Here is an 18,801-nt window from a genome sequence, read left to right as displayed (position 1 = left end):
AACCATTGTGCATTTTGGTGACGTTAGAAAATAAAAATGAGTTATGTAAGTGATGATTATACTATGAATTCTTCAGACAAGAGGCTGGATCTACCTTCTTTTAGACAGGAAGAGTACATGATATGTTCTTTTTGTTGATTGGAAGTGGCTTGAAAGTTCAGAACTGAAAAAAAAAAAAACCACAACAAATAGGCTCTGGTAAATATTACTACTGTAGGTTTCCTAACTAAGAAATAGATTGCTTTCCATCACGCCTGGAGCACATCATCCTCAGACAGCTGTGCACATCAATGAGCTAACACTACCAGTGCCTCTGGGAAGAGAGCAGGGGGGCACAGAGCTCTCTCTGATAGTGGCCTGTACTGATCTGCCTGTGGTTTACATCTTGTGGCATCAACCAGGCTTGTGTGTGCTAAGCATCTGATTTGAATCAGCAGGATTAAAATGTTAAGATAGTAAGATAAATTTGGTATAAGTCCAAAAATAATCAGTTACATCTTGAGGAATGGCATAGTGCTTACCATCCCCTAAATACAGCTCGTGAATTGATGGCAGGTAACTGGTTCTAAGAAGCAAGTCTGAAATAAAAGGGTACAGTGACAGTAAATAAACTCACACTTTGGGTCAAAGATCTTCCTCTGCTGTGATTCTGGGTTGTTGCTCACATTAGCTTATTTTGCTGAGTAGGAAAGAGGAATTAAAAATTCTACATTGTATGCCAGACTGAGGCCTGGCAGAATGGCCCCCCACTTCTGCTTGGTGCTCGGGCTGAGCTCCCCATCCTCCTTGTGCTGGATGACTGCCCGCTGTCTGGAGCAGTGGCAGCTGTGGGGGACCTGTGTTGCTCTGCTCACCTACAGGGCATGGCATTTGAGTCGGTGGCTGAAGGAGGATATTTGCACCCAACAGCTACAGTCACATGTAGGGGCTCCCAACTTCTTTTAATACTTGAGCCTTACCTGAAATAAACACTGCTCTTGCTATGTTTGGCATCGCCCCCTCCCGGCTGGCTTGCAGCCACTGTTGCCCATCCGACCTTCCCTGATGGAGACCCTTTCCCAAAGGTTGCCCCTGTTCTCTCTGTCTCCTCTGCTCTTCCCCTGGCAGCTCTGGGGGTTTGGGGCTGGGACTAAGCTTGGAGGACTTTCAGAGACTCAGGTGCTGCTGTGCTGCACTCCTGCCTGTGGTTATGGGGCCTGGGTGAGGTTCCCTCCAGTGCCAGGCTGTGACTTGGCTGTGGAAATCTGGAGGGACTCAGCTGCTGGGAGTCACTGCTGAGGGGCTACTGGCCTGCAGGGTCTGCGAGTAGCTCTGGCTGCAACTTGCTCTGGAGGAAGCCCTGGAATTGTTGCAGTCCTGGCAAGCTTGGAGAGCCCTGGAGCAAAGTCCCCCTGGTTTTGTGGATGTAAAGCAGCTAATGTGATGGAGACACTCGCAGGACCTCAGGAAATTACTGTAGTATGCATAATAATTAATAATAGTAGATTCACCTTATCGCTCTTAATTTTTGGCTTTGACGGGTCATTATTAAAGGACTAGACGTATTTTAGAAAGGCTGAGTGTAAACATTACTTCATCCCTTTGCTATGAGTACTCAGTGGAGCTATGCTCCCCCTTTTTATTTTTTCTTCTTCCTTAAGAAAAGAGGAATGTTTTCTCTTTGTGAATAGGTGTAAAGTACTAGCTTGTGCCAAGATGCCTGGTATTTGGCCTCCTCACATGCTTGCAGGACATGGATTGCATGTAAAGCAGGAGAAGTGTAGAGAGTAGGGACAATGGATATTGGGGAGTAATTGAAAGCTTAAAAAGAAATCTCAGACATTGCAGGAGGACAAAGATTATAATGAAACTAAAGGCAAGGGAAGGTATAAGGGCAAAACTTTGTAGGGCAAAAGAAGCAATCCTTTTTTTTCAAGGGACAAACATAGCCATGCAGCTTTTCTTTGGTTTGTGGCAAGTACATGCTTTTAGTATAACAAGAGCATTGCAGTGGAGTTGTTTGGTGAGAACTTACATAAAAAATCTGCAGTGGTACTGTACCCTGACTCGTCCTTTCCTCTTCATCCCTCTGTTCCCCTTGCTTAATTCTCCATAGACAGAGGAGCAGAGGGGAAAAGAGCTAATCGCACCTAAATGGTCTTCGTCCCTCTGTCTGAATCTCCTCTAGAATTATTAGTTGAAATCCAGTGGACTGTTTGTTTTTAAATAGCTCAGTCTTGAGGCCAATTTGACACTTCACATAAAGCAAGTGAACAAAATCTCCTCTGTTCTATGGCTTACTTCAATAAATAGATGTGCCAGTTTGCCTGTTGCCCTGTGATGTGCTGTGTTCCTTGATCAGGCTCAGCAACTACTGCCTGGCAAGTTTTCAAGTGAGCCGGAGCTTATACATTATACCCTCCTGAGACAGAAATGGGAGGCAGGGGTAGGTTGGTGCCCTCACTGTGGATCGGAGTATTTCGATCCTTGCTCTGGAGTAACTTGAATTCACCCCCAGTGGGTTGTCTGGTTGTCTGAGGGGTCAGAGGCAACTGGAGCTGACGTTAGCCCCACTGGTTCTTCGTTTACTGCAGAAGGTGTTGGGCTTTTAATTGCATTATCACACACAGCTGCATAAGCTAAGGCTAGATCTGTCTCTGAAGTAGAATGATGTGATGTGTTCTGTGTTCAATGGCTGTTAGGAAAGATGAAAGTAATGCATGGCTCTAATATGGTCTCTGAATGATGCAGTGGGGAAGGTCAACTCAGTTGCTTTAAAAGCTTTCAAAAATAATCAGAGCTTGAAGGTGGAGAACTCAGCTATGCCCACGTTGAGCATTCTCACTGATCTTCAGAAACCTTTGTCCTTCTCTGACACTACAAATTTACTTTGTATATGGGATTTATCTGACTTATCTAACTAGAAAAAAAAAACATTTTGAAATCTGTAATCATTTCTTAAATTTTCTTCTATTAATAAGCTTATATATTAGCAAAATTGTCTAGGAAATTAAATAAGCTTTTCCTTCTGTAGAATATAACTTTAGAAACCCTAATTATTGTTCAAAGCACCTCAAAAGAAAAATGCTTAGTGTTGTCATTATCAGATTCTGCCCTAATGCACCAGACTTCATAATTATTTTAAATCAAAACTAGTACAAAAGCAAACAAATCAGTTATTACCAAGTCTACAAGAGTTAACGTTTACATTTTTCATAGAAATTATCCAAGTTCCCAAACTACAGGAGTATTTCACAAAATAACAATGTCTAACCTCAGTACCTAAAAAAAAAAAAAAATAAAAAAAAATTAAAAAAATATTTTAAATGCTGTAAAGTAATATGAGTTATGCTGTACTAGTGACATTTAGCACTATAACAAAATCGTAATGCAACACTGAAATCCCTAAGTTTCACACAGAACTTACCATTTATAGGAAAGTTAGGTCTTTATTTTGTTTCATACTGAAAACAGACATCAAGATTTTCTTTAAAAAAAATAAAAAGATTTCATGCAGCTTCAACAATAAGCATAATAAGATGCTTTTAAAAGAAGCACCTGCTTTATAAGAATTCTTTTTTGGAAACCAGGATTAGTTTTTCCGAAGATCTACGGCTCTTATTTTGGATTTCTCTCGTATATGAGTATTTGCTTGACTAAGGAATTGGGCTTTAGAGGTAGAAAATGAGAACTGGCTGGTGTCCAGGTGTCACTTAGATATGTTAGTTTTATTTATTTTTTTAAATAAGCAGTCGCTAATGGGATACAGACCAGGACACACATTCAAGCTCATAGAGATTTATTAGCTTGCTGCTGTTCCCCTCTCATTTCATTAACCCTGCTTGGCGCCAGGCACTTGCTCCAAGTAACTTGAGGCAGGGGCCGAGTCCTTCTTCCCTCTCAGTATACGGGCAATATTCACCCCTGCTCAAGAGCAGGAAGGTTCGTGAGGAGGGAAATGGAGTAGCTTTGGGAAATGTTTTGCCGAGGTGGTTGAGTTCAGAGAAGCTCCCTGCAGCCTCACACGTGCTGGTGCAACAACCTTTCTCCAACTGGGAAAGCACCCATATGCACTGGCACTCTGAGATTGACATCCGTTAGAGGGAAAGTCCTAGAAATCATTTTTTTTTCAGAGATCAAATAGAAGACTACTCAGAAAAGCTCAGCTTGATTACAGCGGGCTGACACAGAGTCAGGAAATGGAGGTCACGGCTTGCTGCCTTGATGGAATTCTTTGAAGGTATTGCTGCTCAAGGAGATACGCGGGACGAGCTGTAGTGACAGCACCCAAAGCTTGCTACAGAGGGTCTCAAAATGATCATGTGTTTAATCTGCATTTCAAGACTCTGCCGTTTTAATGCCTTCTTATAAAGCTGTATGTGCTATTCTGCATTTACAAAGTGTGACCAAAGCCTGTGTTGTAAGCATCATTGACGAGGTCTTATGGCACACTATTTAAGTCATTTTTGCAAGTGAGTTTTGCCAGATCGTTAGTGACAAATATTGACAGAAAACTAAGGCTGATCAATGAAGTACGAAGAAGTGATAGGACAAACATATGAAAGCTTCATGCAGTGGAACTCACTTCAATTCTTCTCTGTGTTTGTATTGAAAATAAGGAAATTCAGGGACAAGAAATGGAAGTTAAAATGTTACTTGGCAGAATGAATGGTCCAAATTTGAGGAACCTATCACTGGGGAAATGGATCGGCTTCAGATTCTTTTCTGAAAGGCCTGGAATTGGAGAAGTTGTAACCCTGTAATATCATCCTCTCTTGTGGAGCCCTTCAGCAGCTGCTCTGTGGGGCTTCCCGCTGCAAATGGAAAGGGGGTCAGATCACAAGGGCAACATCTGTGTACCAAGCTGACCTTCAGCCATGCGTGCTGTCCTTGTTAGGGTCATGCAGACATGAGTAATGTTACCTGGTAGGTTGAGGTGAATCTTTTTCATATCACATTCCATCATTAATGTTGCTGAAGGATGACTTACTGAGTCCAGGAGCAGGATATAGTACCTCTTCTCTGCTTCCCAGGAGACTTATTTATAATTCCTTGCCTCTCAGAATCTAGAGAATCCAGACTGAGTTTCAATGTCCAAGGAATGTCCTTAGTCATTTCCAAAGGAATGAAGAGACTTGACCATCAGTAGCAACATGTGCTAGTTCTCGTATCTTTGTGAATATGGTATTTACCATTAAGATTGTGTGTTTTAGGTGACAAATTTAGGGAACATCAGCCTGTTGAACAACCCAAGGCCTTAAGATTTTATTGAATATGCGATGGGAAGAGGTACTCAAAACCACCTGAAAGCTTAGGACCTTCAAGGCTCTAGAGATAGCATTAGGTGACTGCTTGTCAGCCAACTGACCAAAATGTTTTCTCCAGAGAAGTGTGGAAAGCTCTTGGCTATGATAAAAGGCGGGGGGGGGGGGGGGGGGGGGTGGATCCTCTAAAAAAGTGCCTCATTAGCACATCTTAGAAGAGAGAAGGAAGTAATAGAGAAAATAAGGACAGGAATCTATATTTCAGGTTTCCCCCTACCAGCAGGAACTGAAGATAGCCTGACACACATTAGAGCTCTTAATGCAAACGCATGTTTGAAAGCAGACTCCACATGAAATACGGAGAAATACCAAAGTTTTGGTGTTGTGTGTGGCACTCATTTCAGTTGCTGGTAAGCCGACTGAGGGTGAGGAAATGTGTAGTTAAACCTTTGCATTTAGAGAGCAATATGAAGGCTGTGTCAAAGCTGAGAACCAAAATTGTAAATAGGCAGTACAGAGTTAAGTTTGGGCCAGCTCCTTCTGTTAAGGCATTCTTTTTAGCATATAACCTGCCAAATCAATATATACAAACTAGACGTCTTTTACAACTGTGGGTTCAATAAGGTATAGCAGGTTTTTTTTTTTAGTCTTCTTTGTTGTCTTCAGTCTTTTTCTGAAGAGATCATGCTAAAAACAGGGTCTATGCCATTGCTTTACAAGTCCCCTTATAGCCTCTGAATTTTTGGGCCAACTTCTAACCAAATTTGAGAGAGAAAGAGATATCAAAGGTCCTATTGTCTTAAAGTGATCTGAAAATACCTGCAGAAAAAGTGGAAAGGGACTTAGACTTTTTCTGAGGGAAAAGCTGTGTTCATTACAGAATGCTCTAAGGGCTTCAATCGTGAGATATAAACTGTGAGAAATAATGCTTTATTTTGCTGCTCAGAGAATTATTTGTTTTAACATCTTAAAAAGATCTCTAAAACATTATATTTAAATAGAATTGTCTCTATAATTTTGAGGCTATTAGTCCCTAGTGCTACAAATGTTTATGTGCGAGACTAGTCTTGGATGTTTGTTAGGCTCATTAATTCAATCACAGCTATTCCCCGTTAAGCCAGTGTATAAATACTTGCAAGATCAGGCCGTTGCTGAATCTACATAAGTGCTGGAAAGTGCTCTTCACTGTGCCTGGAATAAAATGTCTTCAGTGATGGTGTACCATGTCTTCCATTATTATTTAATTATTAATGAAAAAGGGGGAAAAAATGTAACATTCCACTTGTTCATGATACACAAAACTTAGTGGATCTCCTTCCTAAGTAGACTGACTGACTTTCTGCGCAGGGATGGTATATCTAGGCAAAAACAAACTATGGACAAACTAGATAAAGACATTTTGTTTTATGAAGTATGGTGGTAAGAAAATGCATGCAAAGTGGAATTCTGCTTACATAGCTTAAAAATCATAAATGTTCTGAGGCCATTTACACAGGGGAATGGGAGTTGAATCAAACATCTGAAAAAAGGCAACACAGTTGCTCTTTATTATTTAAAAAATATGAAAAAATAGCTCACTGATGTCAAACTGGCACTATTTTTTAAGATTTAAAATTAGCATTGAACAGTCTGTTCTGGGAGCCCCTGGTTTTAGTACGACATTTTTTTCCGCCACAGACAGTACTGGATTTGCTAGCTTTGCTTTCCTTGCTTCAAGTACTGTAGCTGTTCAGTCAGGAATGTAAAACTAAAACGAACAACAGTGAGGAGGAATTATTAGGATTGTTTACAAATTTAGATTTGCATGAGGGAGTGGAGATGTTGACAGTTATACTTTAAGAATCAAGCTACTGCAGCTGGATAAACATTTATTGGATATCTCAAGGCTCTTCTCTCTCCCCACCCCCTCGACAGAGAATGAAGCAAATGCAAGTCTAAGCTAATCTGAAAAATAATAGAATGGCTTTCAACAAAACCTATTTATCTATGAGGTCAAAAAGCCTCAGCCTAGTTACACTCCTAGATAGACTCTTCTTGACAATATCGTCATACTATCTAGGAGGCCAGGAGTTGTAGTGTTACAGACCACCCAGAATTATTGCTCCCACAAGGCGATGATAATGGTGGTATGATTTCATTGCCTGTAGACTTGAACTAACCTTTTAATAACTTGAGTAGCCATGGGAAACATACTGCATTGTTGTGTTTTACAGATCACTTTTCCTGGATGCCTTTTAGCCACCAATAAAACCATGTTGGTAGGTGGAAAAAACTAAAGAAAAAATACAGAGTTTAAGCAAAGGTAGCTGTGATTAATAGATTTTAGGTTTTTGGGCTTCAGTATGTTTGACACACCAGAGTTCTGTCAAACTCCTTATAAAAAATTATAATATCTGATGTTTCTTATGATAAAAAGATCTGGAATAAAATGTGAATGCATCCTAAATGCAAAGGACTCTGTTTTCTCAATCTGTAGGCAAAGCTTCTAGGGCCTTTGGGTGCACCAGAAATGTAAGTCTGAGTACAATCTAGAGGGAATAACCACTTGTGAAAGCTTTTATGAACATGTGTTGAGAAAAGATCATAGAAGTGGCATCCCATAAATCTATTCCAATTGCTGAAGGATCTTCAAGCTGATGGACAGTCTCATACGTAGGTCTGACTTAAAATAAAGCAAACAACCTTGAGAATGTTTTTTGCAGAAGTCAGATCTCTATTCCTGCTTCGTCTCAAGTCAGAAGAAATTGTACTATAGATTTGAATGGAAGTAGGTTTGGCTTAAGAAATAAGCAACTTTCATGGGGAAATGGCTGTGCACATGGAGATCTGTTATTATGAATGCAGATTTACATACTCAACAGTTTGCATAAGGAAACGTATTTGGGCACAGCTGTTCATAAATATTGCAAGGTGCGTGTAAGTCTCATTTTCTTCATTACTGTTTGAAATAGTCTGCTACCATCTGACTAAAGCTGAAGAATAACAATCTCTTTTGTCTTTATCTTCTCTCCCTCCATGCCCTCTCAACAAATCTAACAAGATAGCTATGAATCATGGAAACTATCATATTGCTTTGCTGATATATCTTTGATGTCTACAAATAGCTTACAGATATGGTTATCTTTCTTTTTTTCATAAAGTTGGGTGGATCACTGATAGCAAATACTTTATTCAACTTTCTCTTTCTCTCATCTTTTTTTAATGGTTATGGTTTATGTTTGGAGTATTTTTCAATGCATTAGGATGTACTGACTAATACCTGTATGCTTTGGGTAGGTATTGAGTGAGTATTTGTTTCATTTGACACATTTTCAATTCTGAATGCTGAAGTCACATCTAGTGCCAAATGGGAATGATGCCATTATTGTTTTCCTGAGAAGCTCCCAAACTTCTGATTGCAATTCTACTCTTTGAGCTGTAGTTTAGCATGAGCACAACTACTTGCAAAAATACCAGCTTTAACTGGATTTCAGTTAGGCTCAAAGAAGCCCTCTGTGACTGTACGACCATACCTGGTGTCATGAACCCCAGTGTATGAACAGTTGCCTTAAAATCTGCTTTCTGGTGGTTGTTAGGCTTGATACCTGGAAAAGCACATCTGGAGGACAAGGAGGCTATGAGTGCTCTGATGTTTCACTCCCAGCTCCTTCAAGTGACTTTCATAGTGAAAGCTGTCAGAATTCAACCCCCTGCATCACCTTCAGTTATTATAAAGGTGAATATCAGACATCATACACTTCTCTGTTTGAACTAGCATCCTGGAGATATAGACAGAGATAAACGTTAACTGCAGATTATCAATAATGCATCAATATGGCTAGAAACAGGTTTTATTTATATCAGAATACTGTAAACTAAAGCTGTCTTTCCACTGTCAGTGTGATCCACTTTGAACACAACAGCTCTTTCTGTTTACCATTTTGCTATATATAAACCTTGTCATGGAAACAGAGATGTTTGTGTGATTTCTTTCTTTCACTGTGTCATATTAGTCATAGATTTCTCTGTGTTGTTTTTTTTTTTCCCCCTGTTTGTTTTGTAAACCACTGAGAAATGTCCCACTCCTTTTGTTGTTGTTGTTAATTCCATGTGCAGCCTGCCAGCAGAATGAGGTGTCACTGAAACACTCTTCCCATCTGAGTAGATGTGTTTCACAGCCAGAAGAGCACGGGGTGTGGTGTGCCGTTCTCAGCAGCCTGAGTCATGTAGCCCAGGAACAGGGCGCCTCCTCCTCCATTGATTTGGCAGCATATAGCCCTTGTAACATCTCATAGAAAAAGACCTATAAAAATAGGAATAAGCTTGTGGTGCTTCTCCAGAGATGGATGGTTTGGGCTGCACTTCTCCTGAACTGATCTCTAGAGAGAACTGTAAGACTTTTTGTACTTCATTTTCTGGATGAAGAGGGTCTTTAGTTGAAGAAAACTCCAGTTACTTGGTCATCTTTAAAAACTGGCCCAAGTGCTGTCCTTTGAGAAAAGGCAGGTTGTGACACAGTGCCATCTACACCCACAGTGATGATTCCCCAGTATCAGACAGAGCATCATTGTCTCCAGTTTTTCTTCTTTACTTTCCTCATCTCATCCAAGTTCTGGGCAAAGCATCCCACTTTGCTCACCACATAACATCCACTGGCTGGAGGCACCTTGAAGCATCATGCGTTTCCTCTAGAGTTTTAGCCTTAACTTCACGGCCCTTCACAATTCAGCTGAATCTCCCTGTGCAGTTTGGTAATATCCAGTACAGCTGCATCTGGCAGAAAACCTGTGAATTATTCCTCTGTGTGAAGTATTATCTATTGTTGATGTGTTGCTTGAAGTCTTAAGAAGTATCCATGTTTTCCAACTACTAGTGATACTGTTTCCTATGTATTTTCTTCTAAGGGGAGAGCTTGAACAGCCCGTTCTGCAAAACAGGAAGAAATGTCACTGTCTGAAGTGCCCTGGTAACTTGAATGCAGCTCTTGCTTAGAGAGTGCAGACTTTGCATGTCCTGTGATCTGAACCAAAAACCTTTAAAACCTGTACTAGAAAAGCTGATAAAAAATACCCTAAGATGTGAAAGGAATGAATTACTGGGAAACTTTTCTCCGTCTTTGCTTTCTCTGGACCAGCTTTGTTTCTGTCACCTTTTCTTTCTAATTTCAGAATAGGGCATAACTATTAGAAAATACAGTAGATCCAGGGAAATTTCAGTTTTGAACTTGAGATGATTATCTGTGATCCTAGGGAAGTTTCTGATAAACTCGTTCAACTTTTTTTTTGGAAGATGAATATATTCTTTTTGCACTGAGCAGGGAATATATTTCAAGGATTCTGTAATGCTTAGCTGAAAGCTCTGAGCATATTTGTTACTTAGGAGTTACTCAGATGGGTTTTGTGGTTAAAGTTGCCCCCAGGACAGGTGGAGATCCCGTGTAGTGTCCTGGATGTCAATGAGGAAGTAGCTGCTGCTTTCGCCCTTGCACGTGAGGGCTCCTACCCCTGGAAGAGCAGCTTATTTCTCTCATGGCTTGAGGTAATACAAACACAGTGTGCTTAAGCGGTTGATGTTGTTGTAGTTGTTTCTAATGGGAGTTAGATAGAGCCCTTCATTAGAGTTACCTGCTTGCTGTTGATTTCCAACCCAACAAAGCAGTCTGTGGCCACTCACTTCCTCTCAGAGACAGGATTCATCTCCAAGATGAGATGTGTTTTGTGGTGGGAGTCAATGAACTTCTAAGGGACACAGTGGCTTTCTCTGTGGAATCATCCCAAATAACGCAATGCTGGGCAAGAAATGCACTGATGTATGAAAGTACATTATGTTGCAGTGTAAACGTGCTGCATCCTCTTCTTTTTGTGAAGCATCAGTAATCAGTATGTCCCCAGGGAAGAGAGTATGGTGCACTGCATTCATTCAAGGACAGTAAAGTCCTACCTGTAGGTTTGTAGAAATTAACTTAGGTAGTGGGTATTGCGAGTCTTCCCACAGGACACTTAAATGTGGAGAGTGGGCTTTTTAATGTTCTATAAGCTATTATTTTTATTTATTTATTTAAAGGAGATTTTTGACATTTAATTAAACCACTGTGCAAGTGTAACTATATGAAGGATTTATTTCTTTGGGGAAAAAACAAAAACATCCACTCTTGTGAACTAATTTAGCACTTTTTCCCTCTGAAACCCTGGTTTTGTTCTGGGAAGGGGAGCTATTTTTATTTTCAGAAATCTGCTGTTTCTCTTTTAACCATAAGAGGTGTAAGCAGTGATCTCAGTTGACTTGAAAGTCAGATGAAAGTGTCCAAAACATGTGCAATGAAATGTTCTGCTAGGAAACAGCTTTCAAAATTTCATCTAATGATGGAAAACAATCTGTCTTGCCAAACCTTTCCCTACATGTTTAACAGGATTTTTTAGCTTTAAAAGTCTATTTCTTGCTGAAAAGCAAAACAGCTGTACTTTGAATGCAAGGTGTTTTCATGTTTTGCTGTTTGGGAGACTTATATCCAAACTCTTCTGCAGTAAATGTAACCACTTGTTATGTTTCTCTGTTTACCAAATGTAGTATTATTTCTTTTTCTACTATATGAATTTTGGTGATCTCAGTGTTTCAGCTCAGGCATATCAATACCTGAAAATGGTCACGTAAACATGAAAGCTGGATAAAAGACTTAAAGTTTCACCTGGTTTTTATGCAAGGTAGTAATTTGCTCATAAGAAAGTACATTTTAGGAAAATACGGAGAGATTTTTTTTTTATTATTATTATTATTTTTTAACACAATGTACTTATTTGCACGGATAAAAAAGCATCAACAGTGTTGAAGGCACAGTGAGTCTGTGTCTGGTAGCGTCCCTTTGTGCAGGGAATATACCTGGTGCACTGGTTCAGAGGTTACCATTAGTTTATGATGAGTTCCATGGTAAAAGGCTCTTCCCAGCATTAAAACTAAGATTTTTGCACAAGCTTTGCTTGTGCATTTTGTGGATTTGCTTTGTGCATTGTGGATTTTATCTAGTGATTCCCGATGTTCAGCAGCTCATGAATTTGCTAGTCTCTTAAGTGTCATAAATATTCTGCTCTGTGCTTTTGTTTTCAAGACAATAACTTTTCACATAGGACAACCACAGGGAATAAGGAGAGAAGATAAATGCTAAGATTAGAGATTGTCAGGCATTTCTTGGCTGAACAAAATCTAATTGAAGTGTATCACTGTACCAGAACATGCCTGGGACAGGTGAGATAGGGGAAGAAGCACTGGCAGAAAAAAGATTGCTTGCACTTGGGATATGAGAAACCAAGTACCTACTATGTCTGAGTCAAAGCAGAGGTTTTTGCTCCAGGTCACTGAAGTTTGGCAAGATGAGATTTGAACACGGAGATCTTACCTCTCAGTGAAGTCCCCAGCATCTACTCTTTGTGCATTTTGGTGGCCATTCCTGTTTGTGGAGAGCATTTGTGCCAGAATACTTGTACTCTGTAGGACTTCTGTTCTGCGTGCTGTGTGGCATCAGAGAAAAAGAAAAAATACAAGATAAAGACCTTTGTAGCTGACACAGAAGAGGCTTTCTGTCCTTGATTTATTCTGGTTAGGGTTGAGTCGAACTGATCGTTAGATCCGGTGATGGCTTTGAGAGTTTTGAGAGTGATCTCAGTAGGAGTAAATGCTGCTCACCTGCTCTTTGGGAACTTCTGGCTGGAGCAGTCTTGGTCATTCTTCTCCCTGTGTGCAAGTGTACTTCTTTCCTGCAAGCCATGTAATCCTTCCTGTAACTGCCGCTGGAAACTTCAAGGAAGAAATGTTTTTCCTCTTTGCTGGAAAATGAGTGAGATAGGGATTATTGTGCTGACCGTTTTCCAATAGACTGAACCTGAAGCTATGGAAGGGACAAGAATTAATGCAAGACAGACAATAAGGAAAATAGATGTTAAATAATAGCAACAAATTTTGTACAGAAGAAAAAATTGTGGTTTGTCTCAACTATGCCGTGAAAGACTTTGTCAGCTGTCCTTAATTGAAGAAAACAGTGGTGTGGAATGATAACAAAAATGTACCAACGACTAATTGTAGCTAAAAACTGTCCCAGATAAGCAGCCCAGAAGTGTTTGCCCCAGGCACTCCCTTACTATTTGCTTATTTCTTGGTTCACTGAGCTAAATCACTTCTAGTAGTCTTAAGTTGTACCTTACTTGTAAGTTAGAGTAAATGCACTTATTACCCAGCCAGTTTTGAAGTCTTGATTAAGGATGTAAGTGGGGTGACACATTATTTTCTGCTGGTAGTGAAGGGACAGGTTGCAGGTAATGGTATTGTCATTAGACTTTAGCGAGACACTGCTCTTTGAATCCCAATATTTAGGAATGGAGCAGCAGGAGTATGGTGGTGCCTAAAGCCACCACTCCTGTTGAAATACGGATCAAGGCTTTTCTGTGTACAGAAACTACCTGTGAGTCTCGCTTCTACCATTTCCTAATAACATTCAAATTTTGTTGACATACCAGAAATCCCTCCTCCTTAACTATCAGCTGTGTGATTCTCACATACGCTATTTGAGGGTCTCTGCTAATGGGAAAGGAGATCTTGACTCTGGTTAATCTTCACAGAAACTTTGAAGCTTGCTAAAGTACAGTCCTTATGTCACCTCGACTGACTTTCTTCTTTTAAGAGGTATGTTTTCAGGAAGAGATGTCCAGGACAAAATGCCCTCTTGGTTGTCTCACAAGCGTTGCTTTGATACTGTTGTGGAAAGTATAGACCTTGTGTTTGAATTCTGTAAGGAAAAATCACACAGACTTTGTGTTGTAGTTCAATTTGTTCAGAAACCATCTCTTATTTATGTTTACTAACTAGAAGGTCTCTGCTATACAGAGTTGGATTTATAAAAGTACTAAATAATTATATGTTTACACATTCACAGGTGTGGTTTTTTTACCTCTCCACAGACATCTGTTTCTAAATGTTTCTCTAGTGTCCATCACCACAGAGTCAAAACAGCACACAGATGTCAACAAATTATTTCTTGTGATACTACTGGCAGATAGATACTGCTATTTCAGCTCTGTGGATAGGTTACTTAGGATTAAGCAAGTTGCTCAAAGAAAGGCAGTGAGAGAAGGCAGGAGCAGAAGCGTTAAGTGCTATACTTGCACCCTCACTTCAGGCAGAGTTGCACAAATGAGCTATCTGTTCAGCTGTCGGGAACCCGCTCTGCTGTATGGCACTGTCTCCCTTCAAAACTTTAAAGTATGTTAGAAGGCTAGACATCCATGGTATCCACAGAAAGACTTGGAAACAAATGTCTCTGTGTGCTTTGAGCCGTACTCATTTTAGAAATCTCAGCTTTGGAAACTTGTTTTGCGCAATTAGAGAAAGGCTCAGGTTTCAGAATGCAGCTCTCAGTCCTTTTGTCAATCTGTTGACTCTCTCCAGCTCTGAGGTTTGGTGTCAGCTTGTATGTAGCCATTATCGAATTGTGGAGAAGTCTTTTCGGTATGTGTGCAAGCCTTGGCAAAATGTCCTGAAACAGTATGAGAGGTCTTCTCCTGAGAGAAAGAGCTTTTATTTCTCTTCATATAATGCTTAGCTTCATTCCTATGAACTGCTATTACTTATCTGATTTCTATATGCTTCCTTGTGGAGCTGCAGTGCTTTTTGGGTTGTGTGTAAATATGGTCCATATGTTGTCTTTCCCAGTGTAACTGTGTGATCATGTTCGTAAACCATTTGCCTATTCAGCTTCTTATGATGAATGCTAGTTTAATTACAAATGATGCTGTACCTGAGATATTCAGTTCTCTGCTGATGATAGCACCGTTACTTTCCTGAATTATCTGGATAGTCTTTAAACAAGTCTGTGGCCTAGGGCCAGTGGCAGTACCACACCTTAGTAGGTTAAGATTCATTCTTCCATCCATTCTGATCCATAATGTTGCCTGTCCCACCTCACATGAGCTGGTCAGTCTGGAGGTACCTTGGAAGTTCATGTGCCGAAACTATTAATTGCTCTGAAGCTACAGGTAAAGACAGTAGTTTAAAGGACCTTTATAGGCTTTACACTGAGCTCCATGCACATTAGCAAGGACTTCAGAAGATCTGCACACAGTTACTGCGAAGGTCAGAAAGCACAGCTTTGCACAGCTTTCATTGAAGTGCCTTGGTTGGAGGGATACGTATCTATTCGCATTCCTAATCACGCTAGGCAGATCACGCTGCCTAAGTTACATCTGTTTTGCTTTGTTCATGAGGGGAACGCCTTTCATGTTACCTGGTTAGTCTGCAGACACAATAGCATTAATGCTGCCTGGATTCCAGTAAATCTTTGGGTTTTACAGTGGGAAATGTAAAGGTGTAGCTTCTCCAAGAAGCTATTCATGTAGTTGAAATTAACTGCTATGCTTCTGCTCTAAAAAGATTTTTCCACTTACAAATACAGGTGAATACAGTGTATTTGTAATACAGTGTAAATGTTATCTTATCACTGCCCTACAAGCAAAGAAAGCAAGTGGCAAATTCACAGTTAGGTCAGCAAAGGTTTGCGTATGGATAGAGAGGCTCTCCGGGATGGAAACGAAGTTTGTTACTAGTGATCGTGCCGGGGAGGCTAGCGGCTGCCTACAGGGAGGCAACATGCAAATGGCTGAAGGGAAGAGAAGGATTATGATGGGGGGATCCCTGTAAATGAGCAGATAATGACAGTTGTTGGCAGGGAACTTTGGGAATAGTCAGGTGTGCAAGCAGCAGTGGCTCCCACCTGGCCCCTGTGTGGCATGTCACTGTCACAGGCACAGTTGCAGGGCTTAGGTCCTCCTGAGGGTGGTCAGATGTACTAGGAGAGGTGCAAGCAAGCTTTCTTCATGTTGGGTGTCTGCCGCAGGTCATGCTGGCCCGTCTCTCTTCTGCAGAGATATATCTCTGGCCAGCACGAGGCTGCTTGCTTTGGCTTGAGTGTGTGTGACAAAATGCATGGCAAAATATTTAGGAAAAAAAGTAAGCGTGCACCTGAGCACAAATTCTTGAAGCTCTTACAACCTCGTCCGTCTAGAGTCCAGCTCTGCAAATGAAATCTTTTTGTATGCTACTGGCTTCTTGAGCATGCAGCCAGTATTCTTGTAGGTTACATTTTCATATACTTATGCTGTAGCTATATAGACCTTTATGTATACACTTGAATTCCTTTTCCCTCCATTGTATCATTCCAGAGCTTGAGGGTATAGCAAAAAATGAACACGGAGAGGAGAGTGTTTCTTGGGCTTTGGGTTTTTATTTATTTATTTTTTACTCCTCAGGAGCCATATGAATCAGTCATAACCATGAAAATAATGGTAAATAATTTGGAAAAACAGGCCTTCTGACCTATTTTAGTCCTCCAAGATGGCAAAAAAAATTCCCTCAAAACTGCTAAAGTAATCTGGAGGTAGAAGGTTTACTGTTTCCCCCTTGCATGCCACCACTGCTGCTCTGGAGACTTTTAAAAGCCCTGAGCGGCATGAAAGGTAGATGTGACATTGTGCAGGGAGCTACAGATGGTAGGCGCTGGCAGGCCCACGGGAGTAAACTTTCTGGGGGCAGCTGTTCTGTGTCACTGCTGTCATGTTGTTCTTTAACAGGAGGCAGCGGTAACGGGAGGGAGACAGTGCTGCGCAGAGCTGCTGTTTGTACAGGGAGCTTCACCCTCGTTCGGTGAATAAGGAGAGTTTGACAGACATAAAGGGAATTTCGAAGTGTTAATGCATTAATTCATGCCTCTGCTTGTTTCTCATAGTAGTACTCCATTGTGGGACTGGCTTTTCGATATAACAGCTTATAAATAGCAGACGCTAAGGCAGAGGGATGTCTGGTTTGCCACCATTGCTTGGTGGGCCAGTACGAGCCTGAAAATCTCCTGGTCATCTGCTTCTTCTGAATACCATCGCTTTTCCAACTTCTGCTGCTCATAGGATGAGTGTCAGGCTTTGGTGCTCAGAAATGGTATTTGATCTGGTTGTTCATGACATCTATTTTGTTGTCTTTGAGCAATAAGGTGACATTTAAGACACCTCTGATAACACTTTTCTTTGTCTTGTGGGTATTATACACATGCAAATGTATAATACAAGCAGAAATGTAGGTATTCTTTTTTGTAAATTTGGCTGAAGCTTGACAGGTATGTTGGAAAAGCTTATCTCCCTTTAGAGTACAAAATTTGGGTGGCTGCTATGCTACAGTCATGCCAAAGGGCTTTGCTGGCATTGCACGTATAAACAGAGGTTTGGGACGAAACTTACTTTTTGGGTTAGCATTGCTGTTTCTTATTTTTCAGTACTTTGTGTAGACTAAATCATGAAACAGAATAAGTAATGGACTGTCTGACTCTATTACCAGTGAAGAGCAGAGTTGTAAGAACTTCTTTGGTTTTGGCCAAAAGGAACATTTGTCTTTAATGTTCAGCATTAAAAATGACACATGTGAATCCTTTCATTTTTGCTGGTTTGAGAAACAAGACAAACTGCAAAAAAGGCATCCCAAGAAAGTTATCTGGCAAAGAGTAAGTTGACCATGAATTAAATTAATATTTCTGTATTGCTAGTACGAAGCTGATGCTTTACACAGTCATCAGAGAATAAATCTGTACTGACTGAAAGAAATCAATGTTTGGGCTTGTTCTTTGACCAAAAATTTAATTTTATTCACTGAAAGGAATATTCCTCCTCCCTGACACTGTGATGCAGGAGTCGTTCAAGAAATGTGTGTGTTCTCGTGCTATGTTATCGGCTATGTTATACCAATTCCTTTGTTACGGTTTTATTTAAGCTTTTGGTTCAGAACCAAGCTGTAAAATTTAGGGAGGAATCTGAGGATATGAGGCAATTGATGAGGTAGTTATTTCTTCCTTCTATACTACAGGGGGAAAAAAAAAATCTGTTGGATTTTGTCTGAACTGAAACTAGAGGGGGGATAAGCAACTCTTCTTGTATCCCTTTCCTGCTAAGAGCTGGTCACTCTGAGGGAGGTACTCACCCTTCCAGCAGTTGGTTAGGTTCCTCGCCCAGACAAGTTTATTCACCTCCTGGTGGATTATGCTTTAAATGTATATGAACACCAGGAAAGCGTGACCTGAAATGTGGTTTGTAGTAAAATTTTCCATGAACGTAGTTCAGGAGAGCTTACCTTCCAAAAGACGTTTATAAACTGTCTCTTCTATTCAAGGCAGAGCTGGCTTGTTGGTGGCTATGCTTTATTATGTAACTTTATCTGGGAAATAGAAAATTGTGTTTTTCCTCCCTGAAATAACCTCTAAAATGCATCAGGAAAATGCTGCAGTTCCTTTGGGAGAACACTTGCGGGTGCCTCTCTCTGTTAACCAGCTGGAGCGAGAGCACTGACACCAACACTGTCACTTAAGCACCGTAATGCTTAATATTTCTCTGAAATGCGTCTGATCCTTTATCATGAGGACTGAATGAAGTGAAACCATTACTGTAAACACAGAAAACCTTCCACAACGTTCCAAAGTGCACATTTTTGGCAGCAGTAACCTTTCTCCAGATAGTTGCCTGGGAATTTACAAATTGGTCACATCTGAGTCTGTTTTGTGAAC

At 40.5% G+C, this 18,801-nt stretch overlaps 1 long non-coding RNA gene across 1 annotated transcript; it reads right to left on the bottom strand.

Annotated features, from left to right (window-relative positions):
- Positions 1–9,273: 9,273 nt before the first annotated feature.
- LOC121076534 lies at positions 9,274–13,119 on the bottom strand. The gene is made up of 3 exons (XR_005823568.1): positions 12,900–13,119; positions 12,613–12,724; positions 9,274–10,148 (listed from the first exon to the last, which is right to left on the bottom strand). It is a non-coding gene; the product is annotated as an uncharacterized LOC121076534 (long non-coding RNA).
- Between the last annotated feature and the right edge of the window lie 5,682 nt (positions 13,120–18,801).

This window comes from Cygnus olor, chromosome 12 (genome assembly GCF_009769625.2).
Source record: "Cygnus olor isolate bCygOlo1 chromosome 12, bCygOlo1.pri.v2, whole genome shotgun sequence".
Lineage (NCBI taxonomy): Eukaryota > Metazoa > Chordata > Aves > Anseriformes > Anatidae > Cygnus > Cygnus olor.
This window is presented reverse-complemented; position numbering and strand designations above follow the sequence as displayed.